The sequence below is a fragment of the Mustela lutreola genome, chromosome 13 (genome assembly GCF_030435805.1).
Source record: "Mustela lutreola isolate mMusLut2 chromosome 13, mMusLut2.pri, whole genome shotgun sequence".
NCBI classification, from domain to species: Eukaryota; Metazoa; Chordata; class Mammalia; order Carnivora; family Mustelidae; genus Mustela; species Mustela lutreola.
Genome location: NC_081302.1, coordinates 79,855,911 through 79,878,018, shown reverse-complemented (window position 1 = coordinate 79,878,018; position 22,108 = coordinate 79,855,911). Strand labels below are relative to the sequence as shown.

General features: G+C 53.0%; 1 long non-coding RNA gene across 1 annotated transcript; it reads right to left on the bottom strand.

Annotated features, from left to right (window-relative positions):
• Positions 1 to 2,243: 2,243 nt before the first annotated feature.
• On the bottom strand, positions 2,244 to 12,765 carry LOC131813940 (uncharacterized). Its single transcript, XR_009347048.1, has 3 exons — positions 12,480 to 12,765; positions 5,154 to 5,225; positions 2,244 to 3,277 (listed from the first exon to the last, which is right to left on the bottom strand). It is a non-coding gene; the product is annotated as an uncharacterized LOC131813940 (long non-coding RNA).
• Between the last annotated feature and the right edge of the window lie 9,343 nt (positions 12,766 to 22,108).

The following is a 22,108-nucleotide window of genomic DNA, read 5'->3' as shown; positions in this document are numbered from 1 at the left end:
AGGTGACAGGCGAGGGGATGAATTCATCGGCCACCACTGACCCTGTATGCTAGGCGCTCCCTCTGCCATGGTCTTATTCAAAAGACAAACTCAATGGGTTCCTCACTGTGGGAAAATTGAACTTCTTCAAGCCTCAGTTTTTTAGTCTGTAAAATGGGGAGAGTTCTAACAATGGCCTCATGGGGAAGGGGAATGCACCTTGTCCTATCATGGGGCCAGGAATGAGGACATGCTCGGGAAGGGGTACCAACACCGTGGGCTCCTGGTTCTCAGGCACAAGGAGCCTGAGAAAACAGAACAAGAAAATATAAAATGCTTCGGTGTCTGAACTGCACACTTTTGCAGTGAATCCTGTAATCTTGGATTCGAGGCAGTATCCCCTCCTTGCCAGCTGATCTCACGCATGCGAGATGACAGAATTAATACATATTTGTCGATCACAGTCCTCGGTGCAAGAGATGCAATCACGAGTTTCCTTGGTCCGGACACTGAAGGAAATGACAGATGAGTGAGGAATTCATAGCTAGAAGGCAGAGACTTCTAGGGGGACCTTTATGCTTTCTATACTCCGGCACTGAGCACAGCTCCCAGGACACAGAAGGACCTCAGTGAATGTTTCCTGATGATGCGGGGAAGGGAATAACGCAGTGGGTTTGGGATCTCTCGTTGAAAGATAGTCTTCCACAATTTACTTTTCTTAGCTTTTTTGTTTTGTTTGGAAGTCTCAAATCACCACATCTCAAACTATTCTGTTTTTCGAACAGGGTATCTTTCCCGATTGCCAGCATCTATTTAAATGTAGTTGGGGTTAAGAGAGGAAATGTAAAAAGCTGGGAAAAAGGCCCGTGATCCCTGTAGGGCCTTTGCTCCTGTGGATGTTGGAGTACTGACAGATTTGCTTCAGGGCCCAGGGGGCCACACCCCTGAGTCGCTGTGCAGGTTTGGGCTCAGGGAGGACATCAATCACCTGGTTGGTTTGCATTAGAGAATAGCTTGGCCTAGCCTGCCACCTACCGGTCAAACTTGTACTTATAGGTTTGTTACGTACGTTTTTTCGGTCCTCGCTTGCACACAGGTACATAGACAGTACTCATGATTGTTTTTAATTAAAAAAAAAATCAAGTTTCTCCCCATTACCATCCAGCTCTCATATCTGGTCACTCCCATCACCTAGGTGCTGAGAACTGGCAAGCCTTGTCCTTCCTTCCTTCCCCTGACTTACCATTCACCTTTCTGGGCAGGCTGCCCCGGGAGAGTCACCGCCCCCCCTCCCGTTCCTTTCTTTTGCACTCTGTTTCCTCCTGTTCACTTTCCAACATCAAGCTGCAGCATCTCTCCCAGCTGACGACCACGTTTAAGAACAGATCCTAGTATTCTGATGATCTAAGATCTAAGTACAACATTGCCTCCAGACCCTCCGACCAACGTGGTTCCTCTCCAACTGTTAAACCGCCTTCAGGGAAGGCATTTCCAAAGGCCTTCCAGGAACCTATTGCCATGGCTTACATTCCTGGAGCTGTGGCAAAGCCCTCATTTAAAAATGATCCTCACCAGAGCCTTTGAAGACAGGGTGGGTGGGGAGTTGGGGGAGGTACAAGTCTCTGGAGGGGGGGGCGTAGTCACATTTATTTTCTCTATAGCAACATGGATGCATGCGACAAACACCCTCACCTACCACTCGGGAAGGACGTGTTCACACACAGATTTGAGTAAAGGAGGCGGAGGGAGCGCAGTACAAGGATCAACTCTCATACGTTTCAAAGAAAATCAGTCTCCCATGAAAAGAACCAGTCACACTACACACATCAATATGGGTGACTATCACAGACCTAAGACTGAAAGTCGACACACAGAGTACCCGGTGTGTGATTCCACTGACACCAGGTTCAAAACCAGAAACATAAACCTAGGGATCTGGGTATTGCTTCCTTCTGGTCAGGGGGCACGGGTGGGGTGGCCTGGGCATGGGGAGGTGTGCAAAAAACCCCCCTGCAGTCAGGATTATCACTGAGAAGCATCCTTAGGGGCCATTTGTTGTGTAGCCCTAAGGTCAGTTTCACTCCCCAGAAACCTGCGCTCTGGGGAGAGGTCACTTGGGCAGACCCTGTGCGCAGAAGTCCTGGGGCCCGAGTTGGGGGTGTGTGAGCCATGAGGGCAAAGGGCGGAGAGGAGAAGGAAGGAGTTATCAAGAGATCTCATTCGGGTCCTTTAATTTTTAAATTATTTGAAGAGATCTCCCCCCCTTGCCCCAGGCATCACTATTTTATTTTTGCATGTCAGAAAGAAACTTTATTTATAGTGGCCTCATAATATTCTGTGAGTAGACATCACTTTCTTTTCCTTTTTTAAAAAAATTAACATATATTATTAGCCCCAGGGGTACAGGTCTGTGAATCACCAGGTTTACACACTTCCCAGCACTCACCATAGCACATACCCTCCCCAATGTCTATGATCTCACCACCCTCTCCTGAACCCCCTCGCCCCCCCCCCCCCACCCCAGCCTGGCAACCCTCAGTTTGTTTTGTGAGATTAAGAGTCTCTTATGGCTTGTCTCCCTCCCGATCCCATCTTGTTTCATTTATTCTTTTCCTGCCCCCCCACCCCCCATGTTGCTTCTTAACTTCCTCATATCAGGGAGATCATATGATAGTTGGCAGACATCACTTTTTAAAATGACAATAGTGTCCTGCTTCAGGGAGGCAGCTGTGTGGCTGCTTTCCTGGAAGTGCTCACAGGTTTGTTACCCTCTCAACCAGGAGGGCCCCACTCAGAAGCTGAGATCCTCTGAGATGCCAACAGCTTAGCCTCTGATTTAGTGTCTCTGGAGCTCGGCTTGGAGAAAACTGGCACTAGGAATCGTCAGCTCATTTTCCAGGACGTGAAAGGCCTTGCAGCGTGTCTGGAATGCTCTCCAGCTGGCCCATCCCTCAGGCTGAGCAGCCCAAGTTAGGCAGAGAGGATGCCCTTTATGCAGTCATTTGTAACCCGAAGTCGTGTCCTGTAAACTTCTCTTCATCAGCATGCTGGCCACATAACTACGGCCAGGGCAGAAGCTACGAGCTTTCTATTGGTGCTTCAGGGTGACATTCTGAATTGGTGCTTCAGGGTGACATTCTGAACGGCCGTAGCGCTTACTCACTTCTGGTTATCACAGAGCAGTAATGCTTCAAACTGCCAGGGGACAGTCAGAGATAAATGCAGGCCAGTCACAGACTGAGTGGCGCCCAGGATACGTTTCATGTGTTGTGGATTTCCTTTCCTTTCCTTTCTTTTCCTTAAAAAAAAAAAAATAAATAAATAAAGTACAATAATGTATTATTTTTTGACCTGGAAATAAGTATGCAAGGATAAAAAGAAAAAAAAAAATCCCCTAAATCTCAGGGCACGAGGATCTTACTAATGTGCTGCTCTTTGCAGAAGGAGCAGAATACACAAGACAGACAGTCCAGGTTTGCGGGGTTACTGTGTTCCGGGAGAACAGATCAAGGAGGGCCTTCCCAAGGACGTTGGGCGGGATGGGGGTGACGGTGGATTTGGGGGGGGGGGCATCTGCATGTAGGTTAATTTCTGATGCCAGTGTGAAAGGTAAAGGTTGCGTCCAACCACAATTACCTTTGAAATTCCCTCCAGTCTCTCGTCAAGCTCACTGATCTGCTTTTGGGTAAAGAATTCTGCAGAATAATTCTAATACACACAGAAATGTGAGAACAACGGAACTCCACAGGATGAAATAACTCGGGAAAACAAGCAGATTAAAAAATGGAAACAGTGCGCCCCAAGCGGTGAGCACGAGGCAGAGCAGCAGCGTCCTTCCAGCCCCGGGACAACAGCAGCCCGCGACGTGGCCGCCACCTGCTGGCCCAGAGTCCCCTTGCCAGCCCCAGAGGGCTGCGCCTCCCAGAAGCGCAGGTAACGCAGCCATGCGACTCCTGGGTCGGTGTGGGGACAGATGGCCCCGCTGCGTTTTACCTCCTCTGCGCTAGCTAAATTAGAGAGGCTGAGCTATGCAGAGAAACATCTTCGGGAAGTACACGCAGAGAGGGGCCATAAAACACTTCTGGGCTATGTGTGCTGTTTATTTAGCAGTTTGGAAGGTGAAAAACACATCAGACTAAATCACGTTTCCTCCACATTTTTATCTTGCTCGATTTTATTACTATCTTTGGGCTTTAGAACACCTGGTTCTTTTTCCTTAGATACAATGTAAATTCGAAGTCGGGTGGGAGACGATCTCTGCGGAAAACAACTGACCCATTGTCGACCACCTCCCGGCAGGGCTGCGGGTCCTCATTCTGGAGGCAGCCTATATGGACCCGTTCCTGGCCAGAGCTCCGCTGTCACAACTTACCATGCCCCCGAGATGCTGGGAATGGCCAGCGATAGGGCTGGGGCAGGCCAGGGAAGCTGAGTGCAGGGAAGGGGGTGGTGCCGAGCACTTAGAGGGTGGCTGGGCCTGGGCCGGTTCTGGGGCTTCCCCAGCACAGCCCACCTGATCATCCCTTCTGAGTTCACCAGCTGCTCCCTTCTCATTTCTCCACAGAAAGACTAGCTGGCGATGAGGGAGAAAGTAAGAGACCTGTTCTTGTTTTTGCTTTCCTTCCCCATGGGCCCTGGGGTGAGGCATGGAAGCGGGAGAGAGCGGGAGCTGAGTTGGAAAGTTCTAGAAAGCTGATTTCCTAACTGAGACAGGGCGGCTGATAGCAAAACCTGACAAACCAAGGAAGTTTGGGCAACGGATTATGAATCCCCAAATGGAGTGCACTCAGGAAGTGGCTCCCGGCCAGTGAGCAGGGCTGCAGGGGACAGCCTGGAGGAGGGCCCTCCTGGAGCCTGGAGCCCACCCTTCCTTCCCTCCAGGGCCCTGTGTCTGGGCTGACTCTGCTCACCCTGCATGAGCCTGTAGTCAAGACAGGCTTTGCCCCTAGTTTTGTAGAGCTCTGTTTCCGTAGTCTAAGCCATCAGTTGTCATTATGTCCTGAGAGGGGTACTCTGACCGGTGTGGTTCAGGGAGTCCCCTGGGTCCCCTCTGGGCCAGAGTGGTGGTGAGCATGGCCCCATGAAGGAGCCAGGGCCATGTGTGTGCTTGCGCCATCGGTCACCTCACTCCACGACAACGCCAAATGTCAGCGTGGACATGGACCTGGCCTTACCGAGTAGCCTTGGAGAAGCTTCTGATGGCCGGTGAGCCTCTGCACCATGGCCTCGCCGGCTGGTCCGTCACACTATGAGCAAGCAAGAGCTGTTAGCTTCCTGTTCGGGGACTGGGGCAGCACAGCGTGGGCTTGAAGCCAGAATCGGCCCTCCACCTTTCAACCAGTCCCTGCTCCATGCAGAGAGCCCTCGAACGATAGTGCACAGAAGCTAGAGTTTCTTAAGATTTGCTGAGGAAGAAACGTAATACCCTCCCACAGAGCCAAGTCCCTCATCAACCCTACAGTCCCCAGGACCCAAACCCAGCCCTTGGATGGCAGCGGGGGACCCACCAACAGTCCCTTTATTTTAAAATCTGTATTGTTTGAGAACTTAAACATGCAACATGTGTCCAAACCAGTTTCTGTTCCTGCAAAACGTGTCCTCAGCTGAGGGCAGAGTTCCTGCCGGGGCCGATCTGCAGGGCCCCGTGAACCCTGAAAGTACCCAATCACGATGAGTGACTGTTGACCTCCCGGGATGACTGTGAACATCCCGTCACCTCCTGTTCCACGAAGACCCTTCTAGGGGATTCTCCTGCTGCTTCCTTCCTTCACTGCAAGCTAGAGGTTATCAAGACGCTGGCTTTTATGGAGTTAGGCAAGTGCCGAACACTGTTCTAGCAGAAGCAGATACGTCACCTGTCACCTGTCAGCTCAGCCTCCAGAGATGACCCCCGGTTTATATTTTGGGTGCCTGTTCTCCATCGCCCTCCCAGGCCCCCGTGCTCCTATGTTTGACAGGCAGCCGACATCCAGGAAAAAGTGGTGTCGCAGGCCGTTGGGAAAGGCCATTTAAACAACACGGCATGGCTCACCAAGTTCAGCGCTCGGAACAATCACCTGGCGAGCTTGTAAAACAGATTCCCAGAGCCACGCCAGGAATTCTGCATTCCACGGGTGCTGAGGGGGGCGGCCTGCCTCGCCCAGCCCAGCTGCTTCCCAGTCCTCCCTGCCTCTTTGACCTCTGCTTCCCAAAGAGGCCAGGTTTGACCTCCTCTGGGCCTTCCCTGAGCAGGAGGGAAAGAGCGTTCTAGCTACCTACCCGAGCAGGAGTCCTGCCCCGAGTGGGGAGTGGGGGTCTGTCCTGCACTGCCTCTTCCTGGCCCCGTGACCTTGGGCCAGTCACTTCCCCAAGCCCTGCTTCCTCCCTGACGTAAGAGCCGTCACTGTGCCTTCCCCACAGAATGCTGGCTAGATGAGGATAGAGTGGGGTCAGCGGTCATGGGTCTTGGGTTGGCCCCTCGTGTGAGAGCCTCAGGGGCTGACAGAAGAACCATGGCTCAGGGCATGGTGGATTCTGTGTGAGCTCCAGGCACTTAGGATTCCCCATCTACGAAGTATGGAATGGTGGGCACGAACCTCATGGGTCCAAGGTACCAGTTCCATGAAACAATGTGCGTAGAGAGCTGAGGAGAAGCCTAGCCCATCTTATGTGAATCATTGTTTGCACTGCTTCTTAGCTCAGTGCTGTGCTCCGTAACCAGTCTTTTTATTTTAAAATCTGTGTCGCTACAAGGTTCAAGCATGCGCAAACAGACTAGTCCAAGGTCCCCTTTTATACCCTTCACCCCAATTCAACAATTTGTCAAGTTTTGCCTCCCGACCACCTTTTCCTTTTCCTGGCTGGCGTCGGGCTCAGGTCTGCTCTGGGGTTTCAGAAGCTGGGTCAGAGGTGGGAGCCCCGGGGCAGGTGTCTGGGGCGTGGGGTGGGGGAATAGACCAGAGCAGCAGTTGCTGGGAGAAGGATCTCGAATCAGCAGGAAGGGAGGGCAGAGTGAGCAGCCTGTGGGGTTTCTGTGGTTCGTAGTGACTAAAGCATGAATGTGAGTTCAAAACAAGCAAACCCAGATATGCTTCTCCATATACATGGGACTCCGCAGTCATCCCGAACAGCTTGGTGCTGCCAATTCCAAGTACTCCCAATCAGTGTTGCTTCTGGCTCTCAATGAAATGATAGCTTTCATAGATCCTCAGCCCTGTGGTTTTCCCTGTATCATAGCCCAGGGCTCTCACCACATGGTCCTTGGGCCTCGGCAGAAGGGGGGCGATTCTGCATCTCCAGGCATGGGATCTTGGCTGGATCAAGACGCCCCTACCCGCCCCCCACCGGGGTCTTTTCTGTTTCCTTGGAGTGGAGATCAGTGAGGACAGCCTTCACTACCCAGATTTGCCAGTTTGGGGCTCAAGGGATTGATTACGAAAATTTCCAGCTACCAAAATGTTGTCGCGTCTATTCATTGGGAGCACAAGGGGTGACGTGAGAGGTGCAGAGGGCTTGGGCCGATTCATGGGTTCCAAGAAGGGCAGATGCTACACGTGGCAGGCACCTTCCTGACAAACTGGGGGCAGCGAGGCTGCTGATGGGGCGGGTGTGGTGATGGCCCAGAGCCCAGGATGTGGGGCCTCAGCGGGTTGTTGGGCTGTGATTATGGGCAAACAACCTTAACTCTCTTTCCATAAAACAGCCATACTACTCCTGCCTCGCTGGTCAAAGAAGCCAAATCCATACTTTTATCCAAAGAGCTGAGAAGCAGACGCCTACCTCGTTTGGGACTACATCCCTCTCACCACTGCACCACTGCCCCCGCCCCCACCTCGCAAGAGGGAAATTTCCAGATGATTCATAAACTTTTATGCTTTCTACTGAGAATGTTCTCCCGAGACACTTAGTAAAAATGACATTAGCATTAAGCAGCTTTTAGGACCTTACTGATGTTAGGAAGAACATATATGGGGAGATATTATTCATCTAGTCTAGTGTCATTAGAAAAAGAGAGAGGAGGGTAGGACAGTGGGGCCCATGGCAGGGACATCCTTTCCCGGGAGAGCAGGCCTGTTGAGGAGGGCTGACTGAGCCCACCCAGCGACCTCTGCCTCACACAGGGCAACAGGATTCCACCTGGACTTCTGTTCATGCTTCCCTCCCTCTCAGAGCCTCCAGACCGAAGAATGAGTTTGAATTTTGTGGCACATATCACACATTATCAGTAATCAACTCCCCGTTCCTCCAGATGCCTCTGGCAGGAAGGAGAGCTTGAGAACTACCTATAAATAAATATTAAGAATTTTATGTCACCCAGATGGCCCTATGCTTTCTACAAACTCATATAATTCTTAGGCTAACCCTATGAGATAGGAACGATAGTTCCCCCTGATGATGCAACTGAGGCCCAGGGAGGTTCAAGGCCAGCCTGGGGTCACACATCTAGTGACCACCTTGCTACCACATCCACCTTCCTTTCCTCTTACCCTCCTCGGCCACTGCCCTGGGCTCTGTGTGCCTAGAAACTGTAATGTAAGATTTCTCATTCTCCCCACTGCCGTGATGGTGAGTCAAGATGTTTCAGGACCATCCCTTCTGTCCCTTCTGTCTCCCAGGACATCCCATCTCTTGGCCCTCACGATACTGGATACCTGCCCGACACCAGGCTCTGGAGGCCTCCAAGAGGTAGCACGTCCCATGTGGGCCCTCCAGGCCACCAGTGAGGACTCTGGGGCCAAAGGCAAGGAACCACCGGGAGTAGAAATCTGGGATTGCAAACAAGGGCAAGGGAGGCAGCCTTGCCTCCTGAACTTCAACAAGTGTTCCTGGAGGGATGATAAGACAGGAGATAGTGGAGAAATGATGGGGAGCAGGGTGTCAGAAGGGGGCGGGGGCCTGGGGAGATTTGAACAGCTTGTTCCCTGGCATCCCCAGCAAAAGCAAACAGCCATTCCTGCTGCCCCCACTGAATGATTAGCCAGGTACGAAACCTGGAGATCTCTCTGGAAGCCCAGGACGCTGGCTTCCCCCTGCTAGGCTTGGCTCGGGGCACAGGAGGCCTAAGGCAACGCACACGTGCAGGCATTGTGCCGTCTGGAGTGGAGGAAGAATGAGGACACCGTGGGAAAGGGGCCTGGGTGGGCCGGGACAGAGAGAGTGCGTTCGTTTCTGTTATTCTGGTTCCTGGATCGGCTCCTGAGGACAGGTAACATGAGTGCCCTGTGGGCTTGGAGCCTGTGGTGCCCACCAACAAGTGAGGCCAGGCTCAGAAGTAAAGAGGCGCCTTGATTGTTAGCGCTAATATTTTAGCAAATATTCCCTGAGTGTCCACTGTTGCAAAACACAGAGCTGGGCTCTCTGGGGTGTGAGCCCGCCCTGTTTTGCATCCGTTCCCCAGGGAGGAGGCCTGCCTGCAGAGTGTTAAGTGAGGACCGGAGTCAGAGGCGGGACTTGGAGGCACTAAGGGAGCTGGACCTCAGGGTCTGCTTGGGGATCCAGTGGGCTGCCACCTGCACCAGGAACAAGGGGGGATCCCTCAGGAACCGGCTTCCACCTCTGCCACAGCTGTCCGTCCCGCCTCCCCTGTTCTCACAGCCCAGGGGCTCCCGGAAGAGAGTTGGGGAGTGAAACTGACCAGGGCAGTGACAAGGCTCCCCAGCAATGGGGCTTTCCCTGGGTCCACTTCTGTGCCAGGAGCCCACTTACCCACTGGGCTCAGGAGCACCTTTCTGCTTCTGGAACTTTGTGAAGGTGAAGGGCAAAGGCAAAGGGCAGAATAGCCCTCTCCCTGCCCCTGAAATTCTTCACATTTCACATCGGGTCTCCTCCTGTTTGGATGCATTAGTTACTCTAAAGAAAGAGGACTGGGGCACCTGGGTGGCTCAGTGGGTTAAAGACTCTGCCTTCAGCTCAGGTCATGATCCCTGGGTCCTGGGATCGAGCCCCGCATTGGGCTTCCCCCTCTCTCTCTGCCTGCCTCTCTGACGACTTGTGATCTCTGTCTGTCAAATAAATAAATCTTTAAAAAAAAGAAAAAGAACTTTTTTTTTAAATTAAAAAAGTTAGGAAACCACCTTTGCTAACAAATCTGGGGTTTGGGTAATTGGGTGAAGATCACACACCGAGGTGTGACACGGGCCAGAACAGAGCCCAGGAGCCTTGGGTGAGTACGGGATCCCAGGGACCCGGCAGTGTCACCTTCAGCCAAGAGAGCCTGATCTGCCGCTATCTTTGTTCTTACCTTGTTTTGCTGGTGTGCATTTTGATTTTATAATGTCCTTTTCTGTAGAGAAGATAGAAAGATAAGGCAGCGCTCCAGACTGCCAGGTTCTGGGCTCCCAACACTCCCTCAGGGACGGAGGCCTCGGCTGTGGGGGCCCGGTGACCCCCGGCAGTCTGAGCCACCCAGCAAGCAGCATCAGCCCCCGATCTCTGGGTTCTGGTGAACTTGTTTCCAGAGTGAACCAGGACAAGATGCAAAAAGATCTTTCTGAAATGGGAGGAAACAGGAGGAATTCCCTGCGCCATTTCTCAGTTTCACGCCAAACTGTGTCTGCATTTGATGGTTGATGTATTCCTTTTTCCAGTCATACTTTCTCTCATACATGGTTTGTTTTCTCCAGCCCCAGGCCTCAGGATTCACTACTATGTGTGGTGTGTGTGATGTGTATGTGTGGTGTGTGTGTGTGTGTGTGATGTGTATGTGGGTGGTGTGCGCATGTGTGTATGGTGTGTGGTGTGTGTGGTTTGTGTGTGCATGGTGTGTGCGTGTGTGTGTGGTATGTGGTGTGCGGGTTGTGGGTGTGGTATGTGTGGTGTGTGTGGTGGTGTGTGTGGAGTGTGTGTGGTGTATGTGTGGTGTGGAGTGTGTGGTGTGTGTGTGTGTGTGTGTGCGTGGTGTGCATGTATGTGGGGTGTGCGCGTGTGGCGTGTGTGTGTGTGTGTTATGTGGTGTGTGATGTATGATGTGTGATGTGTGTGTGGTGTGTGTGTGGGGTGTGATGTATGGTGTGTGTGTGTGTGCACGCACGCGCACGCGTACACGCACACACTCTCCCTGGGAGAAGAAAGCCCCGCCGTCCTTGCGGCATGTTCTGTACTTTTACCCTCAGAGGTGGCTCGTAGACCGGCTGAGCTAGGCCTCCTCTCTCCTGCTGTAAATAGGATCCAATCTTTCTCCTTAATCCATCCGCTCTGTACAATCTTTAAAAACCATCCTGATCAAAGCATCTCTCTCCTCAAGAGTCCAGGGGGCTCCCTATTGCCTTCCACAGAAGTTTCCACCACAGTGGGCCGGCATTCAGGGCCTCCACAGCCTGCCCTGCCCTGGCTTCCCAGACAGGCACCATAGATCACTTCCTTTGGATCCCTCCGGCTCGGACTCCCTCTGCTGGCTCGCCCTCCTCTTCCTGGACCCTGCTGAAATCCTACCTGTCAGGCTTCAGCTCAAATGCCACCTGCTCCAGGGAGCCCTCCCTGAGACTGAGAGAGAAGAGATTCCCTTGGGTTCAGAATCCCTTGGTGCCCTTAGCTCTCGAATGGGCCCTCTCCCACCCAACCTTATGTAATGGATTCCTTGGGCGCACTTCTTGCTCTTTGAGTGCGGGGACAGTTGTCTACCTTGTTTCCACACCCACCTCAAGTGTTTGCTGAATGAGTGGTTCTTTTGGTAGAGAAAAAAATGGGTGCTCAGAGAGAGGGTAAGTGATTTGCCCAAAGTTCCTCAAGCTGGTGGAGAGCAGAATCAGATGGAGAACCCAGGTCTGAGAACGCCCGATGGCATCACCCTCTGCATCTGTCCACATCCAGTGTTTCATCTCAGTTAGACCCAAGGATGGCCAGTTCATGGAGGACACAGCCTTCGGCGTGACTCCCTGCCCATGCCTGAGAACTGTGCTAGTTGATGGTCGGCAGGGAAAGGAGGGCTTGTGTGTATGAGCCAAACACTTGTAGGTATTTTTAAGCCTTTACTAGACAGTTTTCACACATTCCCAAAGGCAGAGCAAATAGTGCAACGACCTCCCTTGTGCACGTCACCAGCTATGACAGGCATCACCTGATGTCCGGCTTCCCACATCCCGGATTCTGCTACTACAACCCTGGGTGTCAGTTGACATTTTTTCCTCCGGAGTCCCGTGTTTCCTCTACACTAGTAGTTAGATCTAGAAGCTTGGCTGGGCTTGATTTTCTCTTTCCCTTCCCTTCTGTTCCCTTCCCTTTTCTTTCCTTCCCCCCTTCCTTCTTTCCTCCCTTTTTCTTCCTTCCTTCCTTCCCTCATGTCTCGCTCTTTCTCTCTTTCCTCTCTCGCGCTTTCTCTCCTCCCTCCCTCCCTCCCTCCCTCCCTCCCTCTCTGCTTCTCTTCTGTCCTTGCTCTCTCTCTCTCTTTCAGGAATACTTACTTCACAGGTGGTGCCCTTGTTTCCACCAGGAACATGTGATGTTGTGGCCATTTTTAAGTATAACGTACTTAAAAGTAGCTCAATATTATCACACACATCTGAAAAATGTAAAAACGGACTTACCCAACAGACCCTGACTGGAACTGGAAATGGTTTACTCTGGGTGGCGTCTTAACAGAAGTTATTGGTAAATCAGATAACGAAGGAAAGAATATAAGAACACTGCTCAGTGATTGGCCTCCTGAAGTAAGAAGATTCCAGAACTGAGTACTGCTCTTACTTCACTACGGCTACCTCCTCACCCAGCGCAGGATGTCAATATTTGGTAACATCGTGGGGCAGCTTTGAGTAATATGTGATGGGTGTGTCAGTAGGAATCAGTACCAGTTGTTTCAAGGAAATATACCCGGCTCCGCTTCTCTCTTTCTTTCTTCTCTCTCTCTTTCTTTCTTTTTTTAAAGATTTTTTATTTATTTGAGAGAGAGAATGTGTACAAGCTGGGTAGGGGAGACAGAGGCACCGAGGTGCCCCTTCCATGGCTCCTTTTCTACAAGAACAATTTGGTAGTGTGGAAAAGAGTCTTCCTGGCTTCGGTATGAGGTAGAAATGATGACTCTAATCTTTAGTTCAGGGAGGTAGGTGGAGCCGAAGATAAAGGAGAGACAGGCTGTGTGAAAAGGTTGGGACCCTGGCAGTGGATGAGAATACTTGCATAGTTCAAAGGAAGGTGCAGAAGCCGGAGCTGGGCTGCCAGTTCATGGCGCCATCTTGACCCTTGACAACCACACACGTCTTCTTTGTGCCTTCACTTCTATCTGAAAATTGGGTTAGTCCCCAGCAGACACTGCAATTTTTTAGAACATGGAGGCTTCCTACAGCCTTCATCTTAGAGTCCTTATTATTATTACTTTCCCTCTGTGTTGGCCCTGCTTTCTCAGTCCAAGAACTCTCTTGAAGTCCTTGCTACGCATCATAATGCATACAGAGCTGGGGCTTTGAAATCCCCTCTAGTTTCAAGGAGGCCTAAGTCCTGCACTTGAAGAAAGTTGCTGGAGACCTTCCTTGCAGGATACCAAAGTACCAAAAAAAAAAAAAAAAAAAAAAATCTCGCTGGAATGAGTTTCACTCAAGTGGTGCGGGGCCTCCACGTCTTAGGATGTGCGGGGCCATAAAGATAAGCACTAAGCCTCCTCTTCTTGGAAGGAAGGGCTTATCATCAAGTCTTGGGTTTGGGGAAAGCCACCTCCCAGAAGGACGCTCTCGTTGGCGTCTCCACCACGGGCTTCACTGGGGCCGCGACCCCGGGGCTGTGATGTCAGTTCCCCTGTTCCCTGGGGAGGCGCGGTGTTTGGTCACTGAAAGGAGTGCGCCCTGGAAGGGGGTGGGGAGCGTTTGTCCAGGAGTCGGGCCTCCAGCCAGGGCCCCTCCCCAGGTCCTCCGCACTTGAGATAGCTCGGGGAAACTTTCTCATTATCACTGTGACCTCCAGGGCCCCGGGGTGCTAGCTAATCATTACCAGGGCTGGGTTGTATTCCTCGGGCGCTGTGACCTGTTTTCGCCGCCCGGCTGGGTTTATTACCGGCCAAGGGGCCTTGGCTGGTGTTTGGACTGTGCGCTGATAGGCAGCCCAGTTGGCCCCAGTTCAGCCCTGGCTGGATACTGGAGTTAGGCCCCTCTTGGGAAACTGCAGCATCTGAGTGGTTAGCCGCCCCCTTCCTGGGCTCCTGGGGAGAGCACCTACATCTCCTTTTGGAGAAAGTCCCAAAGTGATATTGGGGCGCCAGAAGCTGAGGTCTAGAGTAGGATACCTAAAAGGCAGAAGGGCAAAGAGACCAGGCTGAGTCATGGTTGTGCTACTCCTCGGGGGGCTTTTGCTCAGGGTCCAAACAAAGCGGGGTCTATGAAATCCTTTCTCCTTCATGGTACGCCCTTCTCTTTCTCCCTCTGTCCAGGTAGGAGCTGAGACAAGCCAGGGGGTGTCCCATGCATATGTTATAAAAGCACGTTGACTTCCTCCAGAAGCACCTCCTAGCTTTCTTGATGATTGTAAGAAAGTTCTTAGGAATTAAAGAAAGTAGAGGAAGATTTCAGAGTCATTTGCCCAAATGACTCCCCCAGAACCATCCCGGTTTTCCAGGAAGATCACGCTGAACATGTGCAGAGTGCATTTGCTTCTCCCACCTTTTGGGCCATCTCTCCGTCCCATAGCCACAGGGATGCCACCAATGCCCCCTCCCCCACCACGTCTGCTTTCCTGCCGCCTCCCCTAACTGACCACGTCCTAGGGGACAAGGCCACCTGGGAGGCAGTGTCCCAGCAGGTCTTCTTCTCTAGACCGTCCGTATTCCCAGTCTAATCCGTCCTCCCCCTCTTGCGAAGCTGCACTGAGTGGTGCACCCCCCACGCCTTCCCCCCACCCCCTCCACAGTGCTCAGAGCTGGGTCTGCACGAGCCCACGTTTTCTCTCATCTGAGGTGACCGGGTTATCCTTGAGGTTCATTCCCCCAGACTGGGGCTGGGTTTCACCTCCTTTTCTATGGCTGTGGGAGGCACAGGCCCTTTCTCCAATATAGGGACATCCCAGTGGGTCATGTGAGCTCAAAGCACACCTCAGTACCACATCTATGTCACTGGGAGACCAGTCAGGGTTAGGGTCAGTAGCCACGCTTGCTGCATGAGGGAAGGACAGGGGTTGGGGCTGGGTTGGACGAGGTTGTCCCGGGCCTACCCTCCTATCCCCGCTGCTCATGCCCCATGTCACCCACTGCTGCCGTTCTTCTGGGGACCCACTGTGTAGATCTGGTGGAAAGTGGGGTGAAAAGGAGCTATCTGGAGAAGTTACGGAGCACCTCCACGGTAGGCTTCAGGGCATTGGAGGATGCTGGGACACTGCCTCCCAGGTGGCCTTGTCCCCTTGGAGGGGTGGGCGCCGTGCCGGCTGCTATGGGCAGAGAGGAGAAAGGGTGACTAGGGCTGAGCGTGGGGAGGCCAACTGCAGGACTCCGGGTCCTAGCCCCCCGCAGGGCTGGAGCACCACGTGGACCAGGCAATCCCAATGCCTGGCCGGGTGCCGCGAACCCAGCGAGGGTGGGAGTGGGAGGCTCAGAAGTGTCTTCCTCCAGGTGGAGAGGGTGAAGGGCTTAAGTAAGCACGGACGAGACCAGAAAATCCCTGCTTCCACCCCAGGTTCTCCTGGAGGGGAGCCCTCTAGCTCTCCCAGGCCAGAGCATACCACTGAGAGGTGGTTACCTGGAAGCAAGGTGTGGGCTTTTCTTCTAGAGCTGCCTAGTGGCCCCTTCCTCCAAGCCTTCTTTCTGCGCTTTGGGACACAAAGAGAATTTGTCATTATAAATGAAGCCTGCTTCCTCCCTTTTATTGCATAGTTGATAGCATTAGTTGCCTCTGTGATTTCTTTTATTACCCTCAATTTTTATTAATACTGTGGTTACCGGTGATAACGATCTCATAAAATAATAACGGGGTGAGCTCTTGCTGAGAGGCCCCCTTTGATGAGTCGGATAACACCTCTCTGCTCCCCTGTGGAAGGAGGGTGTCGGGTCCCAGGGCCGGGGCTCGTCCACACATCAGCATCCCCTCGGCTGTTTACAGGGATGCTCTGTGTCTGGAGACGGGCGGGCCTCATGCTTTACAGCGGTGTGAGTCCGGGGAAGGCCCCGCTGTCACCCAGAAACGTCACAGTTCCAGGCACAGCTAATGGGGAAGAAACTGGGGGAAGGGCATCCCCTAGGAACACTGTGAGTCCTGTGTTCCCACAGAGTATCTGGGCCTGCTCAGCCGTGGGACCAATGGAACCCATGTGACTAACCCATCAGGACAGCCCCCAGAAGGGGAAACAGCATCCCCCTGTAAGACTCGGTGTTCTACTGGGGAAGCCCCAGTTTCCCACAGAGCTCACCCTGTCCTGTCACGTTGCTTCTGGGGATCCAGACTCGCCCTTCCTCTGGCATCCCTCCCTCCCTGCACGGGCCTCACTTCCCCCATCCCCCAACCATGCCCTGGGGCCTTCAGAAGGAGAGCAAGGAGCCCGTGCAGAGACTGAGTGGTGCTCCCCAGCGGTGGGAGCACAAACTGACTCAGTGGTGGTCCCGGGTAGCTGCTGAGCACAGAGGGAGCAGCACCCCTGGCCAGGCGCCCAGCTGGGCCTTAGCTTTCCCTGTATTTACGCCCACTGTCCCCTGAATGGACTGGCTTGAACCGGACGTGGGGCTCACACCTATGAAACATCAAAGTGGGCTTAGCTGCTTTGCCCACCTGCAGCGGTCCCCGGGCGTCAAGATGACATCTCCGAGAATGCCCCACAACCGGGCCGCTGTTCTTCACACTGCTCGGGAAAGAGACCAGGCGGGGCTGCGTCTGCCATGTGCCCTCTTTTCTTTCTTCTGCCACCCCTTCCTCAGATCTTCAGCAAACTCCAGATAGCCACAGGGATGTGTTTAAAAGGAGGCACCCTTCCTACTGGAGACTTGCTCCTTTCTGATTTACAAAGAATAGGGAGGACGGGTAAGGAAATTCACATGGGGTGCCGGAGCTTTAACAGAGCACACTTCCCATCAGAACCCACTGAGCTCACATTCACTGGCCATGAAAGCCCAGCGTGTATGCTGAGGAAGAAGAGCCAGCCGGCCAGGGTGCGGTACGAAATCGCTAGTTGCCGGTGATGGGGCAGGAGGCTGGAGGGAGAGGTGCAGACTAATGCCCACAACTTCCAAGGCCCAGGAGGTGAGGGCCGGGGGAGGTGACGTCATTCTCGCAGCCTCTTGCCCTCCCTGCTCTGTGGTAGTGGGTCCTAGGGAGCAAGTGAGCCAAGACCAGCCCAGGGACAGCAGTGTCTCCCTCCGTCCCTGGCTGCCCAGCTCTGCAAACTCCCCGGCAGCTCTGCATCCAGATGCTCCCACATTCACACAGCTCCTGCCCGCAAGCCACATGGCAGTCTGCGTTTCAGCAGCAGGTTCTCTCGTTCCCAGATTTTGCACCCACTTTCTCTAAGTCAGTATAAACATTCCCTTTTCATACTCACAGCTTGCCTCCCCCAGAGAGAAGAAGAGACTTACAGATATCTCCGAGTCCAGCTCGTTCCTCATCCCCCTGCGTACCCACCAGATGGACATACATGTCCTGGAGGAGTCTAGATGCATGTGTTTTACTCATAATGGCCCAAACCGCCAATAGCCCTTACGTCCATTAACAGCAGAACAGGTGATGAGACTGTGTTGCTGTTCCCCAGTGGCTGACAACGCAACAGCAGAGACACCTGAACGACAACTACATACAACCACACGGATGAACCACACATGCCTTGTGTTGAACGGGAAAGGCAGACACACAAAAGAACGCACAGCACAACTCTCTTTACGTAAAAGGCTACAGCAGGCAAAGCTCGACCATGGTATTTGGAGTCAGGATGGTGGTTCCCCTTGGGAGGGGATGACCCGAAAAGGCAGGGGGTCTTCTCGGGTGCTGGCCATGCTCTGTCTGTCGTCTGGGTACAGTGTCCACAGACGGCTTCCCTTGGTGGCAATTAATCTATCTGCACACGTGCGATGTGTGCGCTTTTCTGTATGGATGTGATTTTTAAGGAGAGAGTTTCCTGGAAACCACCCTCCCTTCCCCCAACACCAAGTTCACTCTAGATTTGAGGCCATTTAGGAACTTGTCATTTCAACCATGTATGTGTTATTTAAGTGACTTATTGCTTCGACTGTGCCCAGGGACTGCTCTGTGATAGACACACAACACCCGATGGCTTCCGTACCTGCTCGTTATGTTCAATACCTTCTTGCTTTTTCATCCTATTCCAAAGCACTCGTAGCACCCACTGGCATGATTAATGAGAAAGGCTTTAATTTTCTCTTCTTCCTTGATCGTTTGGAGCCAAAGGGCAGGCGGTAGCAAGAGGCTCAACCCGACGGCATGTCAGGCTCTTTCACGCCAACGTGCCATCACAGCCAGCCCTTTGCCTGACCATCACTCTGAGGTGAGAATCCTGAGCGCTAGGAGGGTCGTGGCCCCATCCGAGGCTCTCAGAAAGCCTCTCAGTGACCCCAAGCCCCTGCTTGTCAAACCACATTTGTAAAGTAGGGGCTTCTCCACAGAGACAGTTTTCCAAGATGTGATGAGGAGGTGCATGGTTTTGGGGGGTCTGGCTTTGACAGCGCAACCTCCCAGGAAGGCCGGAAGAAAAGGGAATGAGGAAGAGGGGGAAAAGGATGGACCATTGGAGGAAAGATAGGCAGGGACGACCCAAAGGAGCCCACAGCATCCTCCTACCCTAGCTTCCTGCCGCCCTCGGGCTCTCTGCTGCCCCCTGCTGGTCTCACTCTCTGCACGGTTGGTGGCTGCTCCCAGAGCAGCCCAGGGCGCCTGACCTCCTGCATCTGTCCTTGCCTGCACCCCAACTTGAGCACGCCATACTTGGCTTCCAGACGTCAGTCTGGCTTTCCTTTTCCTGGCCCCTTTGCACATTTCTTCTAAGAAAACAGACTATAAAAGGTTGATTCCCAGCTGTGTGACTCGTTTGCACTGGTATCCAGCAGCTTGCCTTTCCTCCAGGGAGTGTGTATGGGGCTGTGGGTGGAGGTGGTGACAAGGTGATGGTGTTCATCCCTCGGCTGTTGTCCCTTAGTCTTCGAGGTGCCCTTTCTTCTCTGCCCACGAAACCACCACGCCTGGTCCTGATGCCTGTCCTGTGGAGTTCAGAGGTCAGGCGCTGAGCCACACCTGTGCCTGGTGACTGCTCCCACCCGCAGCTGGAGACCCAAGGCCTGGGAGAGCAGGCCCTTGTGGGGCAGGCCAAGGGCTGCGGCGGCCGAACTGGGTGCTCTCCAATGCCTCGCTTTTGACCCATGTGGAGGAGTGGGAAGGAAAGATGGAGGGTGAAACTTGTGCACCTGTCTCGAGAGTAGTTGTCACTGGTTACGCATTAACAGAGGACCGGGGCAGCAGGGCAGGCCCAGGGCTGCAACCGAAAAGTGTATGGGCGTGTTTATAGCCGGCAGCCTATTACCTCTTCTGCCAAAAATGCACCCTCCCCCCCACATTTCATGTCCGCCTTGTCACAAAGCTGACATGACAGGTGGGCAAACAGCAGGGTGACGAGCTAGGAAAATCCCTGAGCTTCGGCAGGTCCACAAATCTCCCCTCTGCCTGACTTGAGCTGCTTTATCGCCTGGGAACCATCTCTGCAGATAATGGGGCCCACCAAGGGTGGGCTGTGGAGATGGGAGCTGCGGGAGGCCCAGGAGGGGAGAGGGGAGGAGGTATGGGGATGAGAGGTGGTGGGGAAGGAGAAACACATCACCTCCACGGGGACGGGGCCCTTTTGAGTTTCTTGCCCTAGATGTTGAGAAGCAGTGGGGGAGCAGCTGGGAGCAGAAGGGCCCCAGTGGGAGCAGGGTGACAAGGGTTTTGGAGGCACTGGGACATTTGCTGTGATCATGACCATGGGGCCAGTCAGGGCATAGTAAGGGCTCTGAAACGCCCAGGGCCAGTGAGGACTTGGGTTACCCTCTAGCCCACTGCCGGTCTCAGAATTCAGGGTAGAGAGATGAGGGAAGGACACATGAAACTCTAAAATAAAACCCCTGTAATTCATGGGAAGTTCAGAGACCCCAGAAGAACCCCCTTGGTTCTCAGGCCATTAGGACACACACAAACTAGAGATTGAGACACATCTACCTGTATCCCCCCCCCCCCCCAAAGGCTTCTGTATCTTCCCTCCGTGCATCCATTCTGCCTGTTCCTCCATCTCTCTCTCTCTCTCTGCCTTTCTTTGCCTTCCTTCTCTTCTGCTTTCCACAAGTATTTATTAAGCTCTAACTGTGTGCAGGGCCCTGAGTGAGCAGCTGGAAATATGTAGAAAAGTAAACATGATCCCTGCTCTGGGAAGTTCCCAGACAAGCTGGGAGAGAAACAGGCATCAGGGCACCCCTGAGCCCACACAGAGCCTGTGGGATACGGGCACGGTACCCCTCTGGGCAGACACAGCCCGTGGGCACAGGGTTGGTGGAACTAGTGGCAGCTTTGTACAAATTAGGAAAGGGAGCCCTTCCTCTGAGCACAAGCAGCTCTGCACCAGGCCACCAAGCTGAGCACCCCCTTAGGGCATGGGGTGGGGGACAGCATACTGAGCTTCCTCCCCAGACGAGGATGGTGGCAGTCCACTGTGTCTAAGGGTGCCAGATCTAAGGCCCAAACTTTTAAAAAATTGTGATAAAACACATATAACATAACGTTTACCATCTTACTCATTTTTAAAAAGATTTTTATTTATTTATTTGAGAGAGAGAGAGTGTGTATGTGTGTGTGTGAGCAGGGTGAGCGGCAGAGGCAGATGGAGAAGCAGACTCCCTGCTGAGCAGGAAGCCCAACTCGGGGTTCTATCCCAGGACCCCGAGATCATGACCTGAGCTGAAGGCAGATGCTTAACTAACTGAGCCACCCAGGTGCCCCTTAATCATTTTTAAGTGTACGATTCAGTAGTGTCATGCAAGCAATTTCCAGAATTTTTCACTTTGCAAAACTGAGACTTTGTGTCCATTGAACAGTAACTTTTCCTCCAGTTCCCCCTCCCACACTGGTATGAAAGGAAGGTGGGGGGTGCCAAGATCCATGGGTGACACACTGGGGCTGCATGGCGAGCCCTGGAGGGGGATGCCTGGGTGAAGACGGGAAACCACAGGGTGTGAACGGTGGCGGGCCCTTCCCTGTCCCCAGCGAATCTGCATAAAGGAACGTGTCACCTCCTCAGTGTGTCTCATTTGGTCACATACAAGCAGGGACAAGCTTCACCGCCGGGTTCTGTGACCTGACCAGCCATGCTCTAAACCCCAGATTTGCCCACGACTCTGGTCTCACCTGTAAAATGGAGAAAATGGCCCCGACGTGATATGTTTCCTGTGATCATTAAGTGGACAATACTGAAAGGAAGAAAGCTGCAATTGTTCAGGGATGTAGGTGGGAGATGCGAGGGTGGACAGAAGCGGCAGCAGAAGCGGGACAAGCCAAACTTGAGGGCAAAACCCAGCTGCATACCGCGTCTTCTTGGACATGAAAAGTGCGTACAAGCTATTTATTCTGAGCTCCAAGAAGCAAACGTGCTGGTGACATTCCCGGAACAATCGTGGGGATGGCAAGCTTTCTAAATGCCTTACCACCCCGTCTCATCGCTCCCTCCCAGCGATGTGGCCCAAACTGGTTTGATCGTCCTAATGTTATAGATGAGAAAATGGAGGCCCGTTGTTTGATTCTCAAGTTCACAAGGGTAGTGAGTGTGAGAGCCGGGTTGGGAGCCTGGGCAGATGACAGACTGCGCTCTGGACCACTATACTTCCCTGTTTCTTGACTTGTGGAGAATGCTGGGGCAGCCCCCTGTCCTAGGGGCACCTGTGCACCTGTTCTGCAGGGTGGCCTCCTCCTCACCTCCCTCCCCGACACAGCCCTCCCTGAGAGGCCAGCCCTCTTCTCCTCCCGGAAGTGGTGGTTTCCGGCACTGGCTTTCTGGGGTCTGGAGACAGCAGCAGACAGGGAAGGACACATCTGATGGGACTTCATGAATGACCACTGCTTACTTGAGGGAAATGCTTTGTGAAAATCCATCTCTGGTCCCTTGTCCCACAAGCATTTGCAGACACTTCAGATATGAACCTAAAGACCATGGCCTACTAACGAAAAGGGTCTTATGTCTTGTAGAATGATTACTTCATTTCTGCCTACCTTATTTGGCCAAACCACTA